At 50.3% G+C, this 13,778-nt stretch overlaps 9 non-coding genes across 9 annotated transcripts; all 9 read right to left on the bottom strand.

Moving 5' to 3' along the window:
• Nucleotides 1-517: 517 nt before the first annotated feature.
• TRNAL-CAG (transfer RNA leucine (anticodon CAG)) lies at nt 518-599 on the bottom strand. The gene has a single exon. It is a non-coding gene; the product is annotated as a tRNA-Leu (tRNA).
• Nucleotides 600-2,170: 1,571 nt separating this feature from the next.
• TRNAL-CAG (transfer RNA leucine (anticodon CAG)) lies at nt 2,171-2,252 on the bottom strand. Its single transcript has one exon. It is a non-coding gene; the product is annotated as a tRNA-Leu (tRNA).
• A 482-nt stretch (nt 2,253-2,734) lies between these two features.
• Nucleotides 2,735-2,817, bottom strand: TRNAL-CAG (transfer RNA leucine (anticodon CAG)). Its single transcript has one exon. It is a non-coding gene; the product is annotated as a tRNA-Leu (tRNA).
• Nucleotides 2,818-4,379: 1,562 nt separating this feature from the next.
• On the bottom strand, nt 4,380-4,462 carry TRNAL-CAG (transfer RNA leucine (anticodon CAG)). The gene has a single exon. It is a non-coding gene; the product is annotated as a tRNA-Leu (tRNA).
• A 1,566-nt stretch (nt 4,463-6,028) lies between these two features.
• TRNAL-CAG (transfer RNA leucine (anticodon CAG)) lies at nt 6,029-6,111 on the bottom strand. The gene has a single exon. It is a non-coding gene; the product is annotated as a tRNA-Leu (tRNA).
• Nucleotides 6,112-8,768: 2,657 nt separating this feature from the next.
• On the bottom strand, nt 8,769-8,851 carry TRNAL-CAG (transfer RNA leucine (anticodon CAG)). The gene has a single exon. It is a non-coding gene; the product is annotated as a tRNA-Leu (tRNA).
• A 482-nt stretch (nt 8,852-9,333) lies between these two features.
• TRNAL-CAG (transfer RNA leucine (anticodon CAG)) lies at nt 9,334-9,416 on the bottom strand. Its single transcript has one exon. It is a non-coding gene; the product is annotated as a tRNA-Leu (tRNA).
• Nucleotides 9,417-10,436: 1,020 nt separating this feature from the next.
• On the bottom strand, nt 10,437-10,518 carry TRNAL-CAG (transfer RNA leucine (anticodon CAG)). The gene has a single exon. It is a non-coding gene; the product is annotated as a tRNA-Leu (tRNA).
• Nucleotides 10,519-12,653: 2,135 nt separating this feature from the next.
• Nucleotides 12,654-12,736, bottom strand: TRNAL-CAG (transfer RNA leucine (anticodon CAG)). Its single transcript has one exon. It is a non-coding gene; the product is annotated as a tRNA-Leu (tRNA).
• Nucleotides 12,737-13,778: the final 1,042 nt, after the last annotated feature.

Below are 13,778 nucleotides of genomic sequence, written 5' to 3'. Positions count from 1 at the left end.
TGCCAGCAAAGCCTATATACAATGGCCGTTCGGGGCCGTTTGGGCAGACAGGTGGTTGGTTGGGCAGAGGGCGAGGAGGAAGAACTGTGTTCACTCCTCTGCCTGCCTTTTTACCTCTCGCTTCCCCCCACTCACTCCTCCATCTGCCTCCCACTATGTCACACTAACTTTCCTCCTGACCTCCATTTCAAATAGGTCACTTCATTCCAACTAGGCCCAGTGAAAAGGACAAGACGTTGGGTTCTTTATGCATTTTTTCCAAAGACAAAATGCCGCGCTGCGCCCATTTGCAAGTCCACAAAGCTAGCACAGTCCTAAGACGGTTTTTCATTTAAGCACTGTAGTACACCTGCCAAAAGGGCAGTGAAGCATTCCAGGACGAACTGCAGACCTAGCTGGAGGACGGGAGTGTGTGGAGCAAGCTCCAACTCCATCTCCCTGTTCCAGAAATCCATGGCCTGCAGTTATAGGAAGCGTGGAATGCAATCACATGAAAAGTAAAAACCCATTTCAGGCATGTCAGAAGTGGGATTCGAACCCACGCCTCCAGAGGAGACTGCGATCTGAACCAGTGCCTTAGACCACTCGGCCATCCTGACTCTGCCTTAGGTGCTTGCTTGAATCGGCTTAGAGGCTATGTTGGCAAGTCTTTGACCACACTTAAATCCTCTTGGATTTCCTAAAATGTCTCCACAGTCTACCAGGAATATACTCTCGCGCCTCCCACCCACCCCTCCTAACCCACCACCCTCCCCATCCATTTTAAAAATGTCACTTCATTCCCACTAGGCCCAGTTAAAAGGACAACACATTGGGTTCTTTATGCATTTTTTCCAAAGGCAAAATGTCGCGGTGCGCCCGTTTGCATGTCCACAAGTCCGGCCCAGTCCAAAGATGGTTTTTCACTGGAGTTCACTTTCCCAAAAAAGAAGCGAGGAAATACAGGAAGCACTGGAAATCAACCATGAGGCCTGCAGTGCGTGCTCCAACTCCATCTCCCTGTTCCAGAAAGCCTTGGCCAGCAGTTATAGGATGCCTGGAATGTTACAATCAAATGAAAAGAAAAATTCTGTTACAGACATGTCAGAAGTGGGATTCGAACCCACGCCTCCAGAGGAGACTGTGCCTTAGACCACTCGGCCATCCTGACTCTGCCATTTGCACCCCTCAGATGCGGCTTAGAGGCAATGTTGGAAAGTCTCAAAGACCACCCGCCTAAAATCATCACCTATTGCATTAAAGTCTCCCAATTCCTCCCAAAAGAATAATCACAGGCAGGGCAGCACTCATACAACGACTACTGGCACAGACGTGCAGGGTTCAATCCCTATGTACAGCAGCTACTTGTCACAAGCACACATGAGTCTTTCATGTTTCTGCAGAACGGTGCTGCCTGCCACCTGTTAACAGACACAAGCAACTACACCTCAGGAAATAGGAAGGCAGGAGGCGGGCTGGTTTATGCAAATAAAAGCATGCACTGTGTCCAACCCTTCAGGAGGTTCAGGCAGTGTGCTATAGCCTTCTTGGTCACAAGAGGTTGGGCACTAGTCCCGGGGAGCCTGTTTAGGCTGAAAGGACTGTGTATGGGCCGGCCTGATCTCCCTGTACTCCTGCACAGGACTCACTCTAAATGACAGGGCTAAAGAGTTCTGCCAGCAAAGCCTATATACAATGGCGGTTCGTGGCCGTTGGGGCAGGCAGGTGGTTGGTTGGGCAGAGGGCGAGGAGGAAGAACTGTGTTCACTCCTCTGCCTGCCTTTTTACCTCTCGCTTCCCCCCACTCACTCCTCCTTCTGCCTCCCACTATGTCACACTAACTTTCCTCCTGACCTCCATTTCAAATAGGTCACTTCATTCCAACTAGGCCCAGTGAAAAGGACAAGACGTTGGGTTCTTTATGCATTTTTTCCAAAGACAAAATGCCGCGCTGCGCCCATTTGCAAGTCCACAAAGCTAGCACAGTCCTAAGACGGTTTTTCATTTAAGCACTGTAGTACACCTGCCAAAAGGGCAGTGAAGCATTCCAGGACGAACTGCAGACCTAGCTGGAGGACGGGAGTGTGTGGAGCAAGCTCCAACTCCATCTCCCTGTTCCAGAAATCCATGGCCGGCAGTTATAGGAAGCGTGGAATGCAATCACATGAAAAGTAAAAACCCATTTCAGGCATGTCAGAAGTGGGATTCGAACCCACGCCTCCAGAGGAGACTGCGATCTGAACCAGTGCCTTAGACCACTCGCCCATCCTGACTCTGCCTTAGGCGTTTGCCTGAATCGGCTTAGAGGCTATGTTGGCAAGTCTTTGACCACACTTAAATCCTCTTGGATTTCCTAAAATGTCTCCACAGTCTGCCAGGAATATACTCTCGCGCATCCCACCCACCCCTCCTAACCCACCACCCTCCCCATCCATTTTAAAAATGTCACTTCATTCCCACTAGGCCCAGTTAAAAGGACAACACATTGGGTTCTTTATGCATTTTTTCCAAAGGCAAAATGTTGCGGTGCGCCCGTTTGCATGTCCACAAGGCCGGCCCAGTCCAAAGATGGTTTTTCACTGGAGTTCACTTTCCCAAAAAAGAAGCGAAGAAATACAGGAAGCACTGGAAATCAACCATGAGGCCTGCAGTGCGTGCTCCAACTCCATCTCCCTGTTCCAGAAAGCCTTGGCCAGCAGTTATAGGACGCCTGGAATGTTACAATCAAATGAAAAGAAAAATTCTGTTACAGACATGTCAGAAGTGGGATTCGAAACCACGCCTCCAGAGGAGACTGCGACCTGAACGCAGCTCCTTAGACCACTCGGCCATCCTGACTCTGCCATTTGCACCCCTCAGATGCGGCTTAGAGGCAATGTTGGAAAGTCTCAAAGACCACCCGCCTAAAATCCTCTCCTATTGCATTAAAGTCTCCCAATTCCTCCCAAAAGAATAATCACAGGCAGGGCAGCACTCATACAACGACTACTGGCACAGACGTGCAGGGTTCAATCTCTATGTACAGCAGCTACTTGTCACAAGCACACATGAGTCTTTCATGTTTCTGCAGAACGGTGCTGCCACCTGTTAACAGACACAAGCAACTACACCTCAGGAAATAGGAAGGCAGGAGGCGGGCTGGTTTATGCAAATAAAAGCATGCACTGTGTCCAACCCTTCAGGAGGTTCAGGCAGTGTGCTAGAGCCTTCTTGGTCACAAGAGGTTGGGCACTAGTCCAGGGGAGCCTGTTTAGGCTGAAAGGACTGTGTATGGGCCGGCCTGATCTCCCTGTACTCCTGCACAGGACTCACTCTAAATGACAGGGCTAAAGAGTTCTGCCAGCAAAGCCTATATACAATGGCCGTTCGTGGCCGTTTGGGCAGGCAGGTGGTTGGTTGGGCAGAGGGCGAGGAGGAAGAACTGTGTTCACTCCTCTGCCTGCCTTTTTACCTCTCGCTTCCCCCCACTCACTCCTCCATCTGCCTCCCACTATGTCACACTAACTTTCCTCCTGACCTCCATTTCAAATAGGTCACTTCATTCCAACTAGGCCCAGTGAAAAGGACAAGACGTTGGGTTCTTTATGCATTTTTTCCAAAGACAAAATGCCGCGCTGCGCCCATTTGCAAGTCCACAAAGCTAGCACAGTCCTAAGACGGTTTTTCATTTAAGCACTGTAGTACACCTGCCAAAAGGGCAGTGAAGCATTCCAGGACGAACTGCAGACCTAGCTGGAGGACGGGAGTGTGTGGAGCAAGCTCCAACTCCATCTCCCTGTTCCAGAAGTCTGTGGCCGGCAGTTATAGGAAGCGTGGAATGCAATCACATGAAAAGTAAAAACCCGTTTCAGGCATGTCAGAAGTGGGATTCGAACCCAGACCTGAACGCAGCACCTTAGACCACTCGGCCATCCTGACTCTGCCTTAGGCGCTTGCCTGAATCGGCTTAGAGGCTATGTTGGCAAGTCTTTGACCACACTTAAATCCTCTTGGATTTCCTAAAATGTCTCCACAGTCTTCCAGGAATATACTCTCGCGCATCCCACCCACCCCTCCTAACCCACCACCCTCCCCATCCATTTTAAAAATGTCACTTCATTCCCACTAGGCACAGTTAAAAGGACAACACATTGGGTTCTTTATGCATTTTTTCCAAAGGCAAAATGTCGCGGTGCGCCCGTTTGCATGTCCACAAGGCCGGCCCAGTCCAAAGATGGTTTTTCACTGGAGTTCACTTTCCCAAAAAAGAAGCGAGGAAATACAGGAAGCACTGGAAATCAACCATGAGGCCTGCAGTGCGTGCTCCAACTCCATCTCCCTGTTCCAGAAAGCCTTGGCCAGCAGTTATAGGACGCCTGGAATGTTACAATCAAATGAAAAGAAAAATTCTGTTACAGACATGTCAGAAGTGGGATTCGAACCCACGCCTCCAGAGGAGACTGCGACCTGAACGCAGCGCCTTAGACCACTCGGCCATCCTGACTCTGCCATTTGCACCCCTCAGATGCGGCTTAGAGGCAATGTTGGAAAGTCTCAAAGACCACCCGCCTAAAATCCTCTCCTATTGCATTAAAGTCTCCCAATTCCTCCCAAAAGAATAATCACAGGCAGGGCAGCACTCATACAACGACTACTGGCACAGACGTGCAGGGTTCAATCCCTATGTACAGCAGCTACTTGTCACAAGCACACATGAGTCTTTCATGTTTCTGCAGAACGGTGCTGCCTGCCACCTGTTAACAGACACAAGCAACTACACCTCAGGAAATAGGAAGGCAGGAGGCGGGCTGGTTTATGCAAATAAAAGCATGCACTGTGTCCAACCCTTCAGGAGGTTCAGGCAGTGTGCTAGAGCCTTCTTGGTCACAAGAGGTTGGGCACTAGTCCCGGGGAGCCTGTTTAGGCTGAAAGGACTGTGTATGGGCCGGCCTGATCTCCCTGTACTCCTGCACAGGACTCACTCTAAATGACAGGGCTAAAGAGTTCTGCCAGCAAAGCCTATATACAATGGCCGTTCGTGGCCGTTTGGGCAGGCAGGTGGTTGGTTGGGCAGAGGGCGAGGAGGAAGAACTGTGTTCACTCCTCTGCCTGCCTTTTTACCTCTCGCTTCCCCCCACTCACTCCTCCATCTGCCTCCCACTATGTCACACTAACTTTCCTCCTGACCTCCATTTCAAATAGGTCACTTCATTCCAACTAGGCCCAGTGAAAAGGACAAGACGTTGGGTTCTTTATGCATTTTTTCCAAAGACAAAATGCCGCGCTGCGCCCATTTGCAAGTCCACAAAGCTAGCACAGTCCTAAGACGGTTTTTCATTTAAGCACTGTAGTACACCTGCCAAAAGGGCAGTGAAGCATTCCAGGACGAACTGCAGACCTAGCTGGAGGACGGGAGTGTGTGGAGCAAGCTCCAACTCCATCTCCCTGTTCCAGAAGTCCGAGGCCGGCAGTTATAGGAAGCGTGGAATGCAATCACATGAAAAGTAAAAACCCGTTTCAGGCATGTCAGAAGTGGGATTCGAACCCAGACCTGAACGCAGCACCTTAGATCACTCGGCCATCCTGACTCTGCCTTAGGCGCTTGCCTGAATCGGCTTAGAGGCTATGTTGGCAAGTCTTTGACCACACTTAAATCCTCTTGGATTTCCTAAAATGTCTCCACAGTCTGCCAGGAATATACTCTTGCGCATCCCACCCACCCCTCCTAACCCACCACCCTCCCCATCCATTTTAAAAATGTCACTTCATTCCCACTAGGTCCAGTTAAAAGGACAACACATTGGGTTCTTTATGCATTTTTTCCAAAGGCAAAATGTCGCGGTGCGCCCGTTTGCATGTCCACAAGGCCGGCCCAGTCCAAAGATGGTTTTTCACTGGAGTTCACTTTCCCAAAAAAGAAGCGAGGAAATACAGGAAGCACTGGAAATCAACCATGAGGCCTGCAGTGCGTGCTCCAACTCCATCTCCCTGTTCCAGAAAGCCTTGGCCAGCAGTTATAGGACGCCTGGAATGTTACAATCAAATGAAAAGAAAAATTCTGTTACAGACATGTCAGAAGTGGGATTCGAACCCACGCCTCCAGAGGAGACTGCGACCTGAACGCAGCGCCTTAGACCACTCGGCCATCCTGACTCTGCCATTTGCACCCCTCAGATGCGGCTTAGAGGCAATGTTGGAAAGTCTCAAAGACCACCCGCCTAAAATCCTCTCCTATTGCATTAAAGTCTCCCAATTCCTCCCAAAAGAATAATCACAGGCAGGGCAGCACTCATACAACGACTACTGGCACAGACGTGCAGGGTTCAATCCCTATGTACAGCAGCTACTTGTCACAAGCACACATGAGTCTTTCATGTTTCTGCAGAACGGTGCTGCCTGCCACCTGTTAACAGACACAAGCAACTACACCTCAGGAAATAGGAAGGCAGGAGGCGGGCTGGTTTATGCAAATAAAAGCATGCACTGTGTCCAACCCTTCAGGAGGTTCAGGCAGTGTGCTAGAGCCTTCTTGGTCACAAGAGGTTGGGCACTAGTCCCGGGGAGCCTGTTTAGGCTGAAAGGACTGTGTATGGGCCGGCCTGATCTCCCTGTACTCCTGCACAGGACTCACTCTAAATGATAGGGCTAAAGAGTTCTGCCAGCAAAGCCTATATACAATGGCCGTTCGGGGCCGTTTGGGCAGACAGGTGGTTGGTTGGGCAGAGGGCGAGGAGGAAGAACTGTGTTCACTCCTCTGCCTGCCTTTTTACCTCTCGCTTCCCCCCACTCACTCCTCCATCTGCCTCCCACTATGTCACACTAACTTTCCTCCTGACCTCCATTTCAAATAGGTCACTTCATTCCAACTAGGCCCAGTGAAAAGGACAAGACGTTGGGTTCTTTATGCATTTTTTCCAAAGACAAAATGCTGCGCTGCGCCCATTTGCAAGTCCACAAAGCTAGCACAGTCCTAAGACGGTTTTTCATTTAAGCACTGTAGTACACCTGCCAAAAGGGCAGTGAAGCATTCCAGGACGAACTGCAGACCTAGCTGGAGGACGGGAGTGTGTGGAGCAAGCTCCAACTCCATCTCCCTGTTCCAGAAGTCCGTGGCCGGCAGTTATAGGAAGCGTGGAATGCAATCACATGAAAAGTAAAAACCCGTTTCAGGCATGTCAGAAGTGGGATTCGAACCCAGACCTGAACGCAGCACCTTAGACCACTCGGCCATCCTGACTCTGCCTTAGGCGCTCGCCTGAATCGGCTTAGAGGCTATGTTGGCAAGTCTTTGACCACACTTAAATCCTCTTGGATTTCCTAAAATGTCTCCACAGTCTGCCAGGAATATACTCTCGCGCATCCCACCCACCCCTCCTAACCCACCACCCTCCCCATCCATTTTAAAAATGTCACTTCATTCCCACTAGGCCCAGTTAAAAGGACAACACATTGGGTTCTTTATGCATTTTTTCCAAAGGCAAAATGTCGCGGTGCGCCCGTTTGCATGTCCACAAGGCCGGCCCAGTCCAAAGATGGTTTTTCACTGGAGTTCACTTTCCCAAAAAAGAAGCGAGGAAATACAGGAAGCACTGGAAATCAACCATGAGGCCTGCAGTGCGTGCTCCAACTCCATCTCCCTGTTCCAGAAAGCCTTGGCCAGCAGTTATAGGACGCCTGGAATGTTACAATCAAATGAAAAGAAAAATTCTGTTACAGACATGTCAGAAGTGGGATTCGAACCCACGCCTCCAGAGGAGACTCAGCGCCTTAGACCACTCGGCCATCCTGACTCTGCCATTTGCACCCCTCAGATGCGGCTTAGAGGCAATGTTGGAAAGTCTCAAAGACCACCCGCCTAAAATCCTCTCCTATTGCATTAAAGTCTCCCAATTCCTCCCAAAAGAATAATCACAGGCAGGGCAGCACTCATACAACGACTACTGGCACAGACGTGCAGGGTTCAATCCCTATGTACAGCAGCTACTTGTCACAAGCACACATGAGTCTTTCATGTTTCTGCAGAACGGTGCTGCCTGCCACCTGTTAACAGACACAAGCAACTACACCTCAGGAAATAGGAAGGCAGGAGGCGGGCTGGTTTATGCAAATAAAAGCATGCACTGTGTCCAACCCTTCAGGAGGTTCAGGCAGTGTGCTAGAGCCTTCTTGGTCACAAGAGGTTGGGCACTAGTCCCGGGGAGCCTGTTTAGGCTGAAAGGACTGTGTATGGGCCGGCCTGATCTCCCTGTACTCCTGCACAGGACTCACTCTAAATGACAGGGCTAAAGAGTTCTGCCAGCAAAGCCTATATACAATGGCCGTTCGTGGCCGTTTGGGCAGGCAGGTGGTTGGTTGGGCAGAGGGCGAGGAGGAAGAACTGTGTTCACTCCTCTGCCTGCCTTTTTACCTCTCGCTTCCCCCCACTCACTCCTCCATCTGCCTCCCACTATGTCACACTAACTTTCCTCCTGACCTCCATTTCAAATAGGTCACTTCACTCCAACTAGGCCCAGTGAAAAGGACAAGACGTTGGGTTCTTTATGCATTTTTTCCAAAGACAAAATGCCGCGCTGCGCCCATTTGCAAGTCCACAAAGCTAGCACAGTCCTAAGACGGTTTTTCATTTAAGCACTGTAGTACACCTGCCAAAAGGGCAGTGAAGCATTCCAGGACGAACTGCAGACCTAGCTGGAGGACGGGAGTGTGTGGAGCAAGCTCCAACTCCATCTCCCTGTTCCAGAAGTCCGTGGCCGGCAGTTATAGGAAGCGTGGAATGCAATCACATGAAAAGTAAAAACCCGTTTCAGGCATGTCAGAAGTGGGATTCGAACCCACGCCTCCAGAGGAGACTGCGACCTGAACGCAGCGCCTTAGACCACTCGGCCATCCTGACTCTGCCTTAGGCGCTCGCCTGAATCGGCTTAGAGGCTATGTTGGCAAGTCTTTGACCACACTTAAATCCTCTTGGATTTCCTAAAATGTCTCCACAGTCTGCCAGGAATATACTCTCGCGCATCCCACCCACCCCTCCTAACCCACCACCCTCCCCATCCATTTTAAAAATGTCACTTCATTCCCACTAGGCCCAGTTAAAAGGACAACACATTGGGTTCTTTATGCATTTTTTCCAAAGGCAAAATGTCACGGTGCGCCCGTTTGCATGTCCACAAGGCCGGCCCAGTCCAAAGATGGTTTTTCACTGGAGTTCACTTTCCCAAAAAAGAAGCGAGGAAATACAGGAAGCACTGGAAATCAACCATGAGGCCTGCAGTGCGTGCTCCAACTCCATCTCCCTGTTCCAGAAAGCCTTGGCCAGCAGTTATAGGACGCCTGGAATGTTACAATCAAATGAAAAGAAAAATTCTGTTACAGACATGTCAGAAGTGGGATTCGAACCCACGCCTCCAGAGGAGACTGCGACCTGAACCCATCGCCTTAGACCACTCGGCCATCCTGACTCTGCCATTTGCACCCCTCAGATGCGGCTTAGAGGCAATGTTGGAAAGTCTCAAAGACCACCCGCCTAAAATCCTCTCCTATTGCATTAAAGTCTCCCAATTCCTCCCAAAAGAATAATCACAGGCAGGGCAGCACTCATACAACGACTACTGGCACAGACGTGCAGGGTTCAATCCCTATGTACAGCAGCTACTTGTCACAAGCACACATGAGTCTTTCATGTTTCTGCAGAACGGTGCTGCCTGCCACCTGTTAACAGACACAAGCAACTACACCTCAGGAAATAGGAAGGCAGGAGGCGGGCTGGTTTATGCAAATAAAAGCATGCACTGTGTCCAACCCTTCAGGAGGTTCAGGCAGTGTGCTAGAGCCTTCTTGGTCACAAGAGGTTGGGCACTAGTCCCGGGGAGCCTGTTTAGGCTGAAAGGACTGTGTATGGGCCGGCCTGATCTCCCTGTACTCCTGCACAGGACTCACTCTAAATGACAGGGCTAAAGAGTTCTGCCAGCAAAGCCTATATACAATGGCCGTTCGGGGCCGTTTGGGCAGACAGGTGGTTGGTTGGGCAGAGGGCGAGGAGGAAGAACTGTGTTCACTCCTCTGCCTGCCTTTTTACCTCTCGCTTCCCCCCACTCACTCCTCCATCTGCCTCCCACTATGTCACACTAACTTTCCTCCTGACCTCCATTTCAAATAGGTCACTTCATTCCAACTAGGCCCAGTGAAAAGGACAAGACGTTGGGTTCTTTATGCATTTTTTCCAAAGACAAAATGCCGCGCTGCGCCCATTTGCAAGTCCACAAAGCTAGCACAGTCCTAAGACGGTTTTTCATTTAAGCACTGTAGTACACCTGCCAAAAGGGCAGTGAAGCATTCCAGGACGAACTGCAGACCTAGCTGGAGGACGGGAGTGTGTGGAGCAAGCTCCAACTCCATCTCCCTGTTCCAGAAATCCATGGCCTGCAGTTATAGGAAGCGTGGAATGCAATCACATGAAAAGTAAAAACCCATTTCAGGCATGTCAGAAGTGGGATTCGAACCCACGCCTCCAGAGGAGACTGCGATCTGAACCAGTGCCTTAGACCACTCGGCCATCCTGACTCTGCCTTAGGTGCTTGCTTGAATCGGCTTAGAGGCTATGTTGGCAAGTCTTTGACCACACTTAAATCCTCTTGGATTTCCTAAAATGTCTCCACAGTCTACCAGGAATATACTCTCGCGCCTCCCACCCACCCCTCCTAACCCACCACCCTCCCCATCCATTTTAAAAATGTCACTTCATTCCCACTAGGCCCAGTTAAAAGGACAACACATTGGGTTCTTTATGCATTTTTTCCAAAGGCAAAATGTCGCGGTGCGCCCGTTTGCATGTCCACAAGTCCGGCCCAGTCCAAAGATGGTTTTTCACTGGAGTTCACTTTCCCAAAAAAGAAGCGAGGAAATACAGGAAGCACTGGAAATCAACCATGAGGCCTGCAGTGCGTGCTCCAACTCCATCTCCCTGTTCCAGAAAGCCTTGGCCAGCAGTTATAGGATGCCTGGAATGTTACAATCAAATGAAAAGAAAAATTCTGTTACAGACATGTCAGAAGTGGGATTCGAACCCACGCCTCCAGAGGAGACTGTGCCTTAGACCACTCGGCCATCCTGACTCTGCCATTTGCACCCCTCAGATGCGGCTTAGAGGCAATGTTGGAAAGTCTCAAAGACCACCCGCCTAAAATCATCACCTATTGCATTAAAGTCTCCCAATTCCTCCCAAAAGAATAATCACAGGCAGGGCAGCACTCATACAACGACTACTGGCACAGACGTGCAGGGTTCAATCCCTATGTACAGCAGCTACTTGTCACAAGCACACATGAGTCTTTCATGTTTCTGCAGAACGGTGCTGCCTGCCACCTGTTAACAGACACAAGCAACTACACCTCAGGAAATAGGAAGGCAGGAGGCGGGCTGGTTTATGCAAATAAAAGCATGCACTGTGTCCAACCCTTCAGGAGGTTCAGGCAGTGTGCTATAGCCTTCTTGGTCACAAGAGGTTGGGCACTAGTCCCGGGGAGCCTGTTTAGGCTGAAAGGACTGTGTATGGGCCGGCCTGATCTCCCTGTACTCCTGCACAGGACTCACTCTAAATGACAGGGCTAAAGAGTTCTGCCAGCAAAGCCTATATACAATGGCGGTTCGTGGCCGTTGGGGCAGGCAGGTGGTTGGTTGGGCAGAGGGCGAGGAGGAAGAACTGTGTTCACTCCTCTGCCTGCCTTTTTACCTCTCGCTTCCCCCCACTCACTCCTCCTTCTGCCTCCCACTATGTCACACTAACTTTCCTCCTGACCTCCATTTCAAATAGGTCACTTCATTCCAACTAGGCCCAGTGAAAAGGACAAGACGTTGGGTTCTTTATGCATTTTTTCCAAAGACAAAATGCCGCGCTGCGCCCATTTGCAAGTCCACAAAGCTAGCACAGTCCTAAGACGGTTTTTCATTTAAGCACTGTAGTACACCTGCCAAAAGGGCAGTGAAGCATTCCAGGACGAACTGCAGACCTAGCTGGAGGACGGGAGTGTGTGGAGCAAGCTCCAACTCCATCTCCCTGTTCCAGAAATCCATGGCCGGCAGTTATAGGAAGCGTGGAATGCAATCACATGAAAAGTAAAAACCCATTTCAGGCATGTCAGAAGTGGGATTCGAACCCACGCCCCCAGAGGAGACTGCGATCTGAACCAGTGCCTTAGACCACTCGCCCATCCTGACTCTGCCTTAGGCGTTTGCCTGAATCGGCTTAGAGGCTATGTTGGCAAGTCTTTGACCACACTTAAATCCTCTTGGATTTCCTAAAATGTCTCCACAGTCTGCCAGGAATATACTCTCGCGCATCCCACCCACCCCTCCTAACCCACCACCCTCCCCATCCATTTTAAAAATGTCACTTCATTCCCACTAGGCCCAGTTAAAAGGACAACACATTGGGTTCTTTATGCATTTTTTCCAATGGCAAAATGTTGCGGTGCGCCCGTTTGCATGTCCACATGGCCGGCCCAGTCCAAAGATGGTTTTTCACTGGAGTTCACTTTCCCAAAAAAGAAGCGAAGAAATACAGGAAGCACTGGAAATCAACCATGAGGCCTGCAGTGCGTGCTCCAACTCCATCTCCCTGTTCCAGAAAGCCTTGGCCAGCAGTTATAGGACGCCTGGAATGTTACAATCAAATGAAAAGAAAAATTCTGTTACAGACATGTCAGAAGTGGGATTCGAACCCACGCCTCCAGAGGAGACTGCGACCTGAACGCAGCTCCTTAGACCACTCGGCCATCCTGACTCTGCCATTTGCACCCCTCAGATGCGGCTTAGAGGCAATGTTGGAAAGTCTCAAAGACCACCCGCCTAAAATCCTCTCCTATTGCATTAAAGTCTCCCAATTCCTCCCAAAAGAATAATCACAGGCAGGGCAGCACTCATACAACGACTACTGGCACAGACGTGCAGGGTTCAATCTCTATGTACAGCAGCTACTTGTCACAAGCACACATGAGTCTTTCATGTTTCTGCAGAACGGTGCTGCCACCTGTTAACAGACACAAGCAACTACACCTCAGGAAATAGGAAGGCAGGAGGCGGGCTGGTTTATGCAAATAAAAGCATGCACTGTGTCCAACCCTTCAGGAGGTTCAGGCAGTGTGCTAGAGCCTTCTTGGTCACAAGAGGTTGGGCACTAGTCCAGGGGAGCCTGTTTAGGCTGAAAGGACTGTGTATGGGCCGGCCTGATCTCCCTGTACTCCTGCACAGGACTCACTCTAAATGACAGGGCTAAAGAGTTCTGCCAGCAAAGCCTATATACAATGGCCGTTCGTGGCCGTTTGGGCAGGCAGGTGGTTGGTTGGGCAGAGGGCGAGGAGGAAGAACTGTGTTCACTCCTCTGCCTGCCTTTTTACCTCTCGCTTCCCCCCACTCACTCCTCCATCTGCCTCCCACTATGTCACACTAACTTTCCTCCTGACCTCCATTTCAAATAGGTCACTTCATTCCAACTAGGCCCAGTGAAAAGGACAAGACGTTGGGTTCTTTATGCATTTTTTCCAAAGACAAAATGCCGCGCTGCGCCCATTTGCAAGTCCACAAAGCTAGCACAGTCCTAAGACGGTTTTTCATTTAAGCACTGTAGTACACCTGCCAAAAGGGCAGTGAAGCATTCCAGGACGAAGTGCAGACCTAGCTGGAGGACGGGAGTGTGTGGAGCAAGCTCCAACTCCATCTCCCTGTTCCAGAAGTCTGTGGCCGGCAGTTATAGGAAGCGTGGAATGCAATCACATGAAAAGTAAAAACCCGTTTCAGGCATGTCAGAAGTGGGATTCGAACCCAGA

The sequence above is a fragment of the Ambystoma mexicanum genome, chromosome 11 (genome assembly GCF_040938575.1).
Source record: "Ambystoma mexicanum isolate Mex_15411 chromosome 11, UKY_AmexF1_1, whole genome shotgun sequence".
NCBI lineage: Eukaryota > Metazoa > Chordata > Amphibia > Caudata > Ambystomatidae > Ambystoma > Ambystoma mexicanum.
The sequence above is the reverse complement of the archived record's forward strand: the minus strand, read 5'-3'. Positions and strand labels throughout refer to the sequence as shown.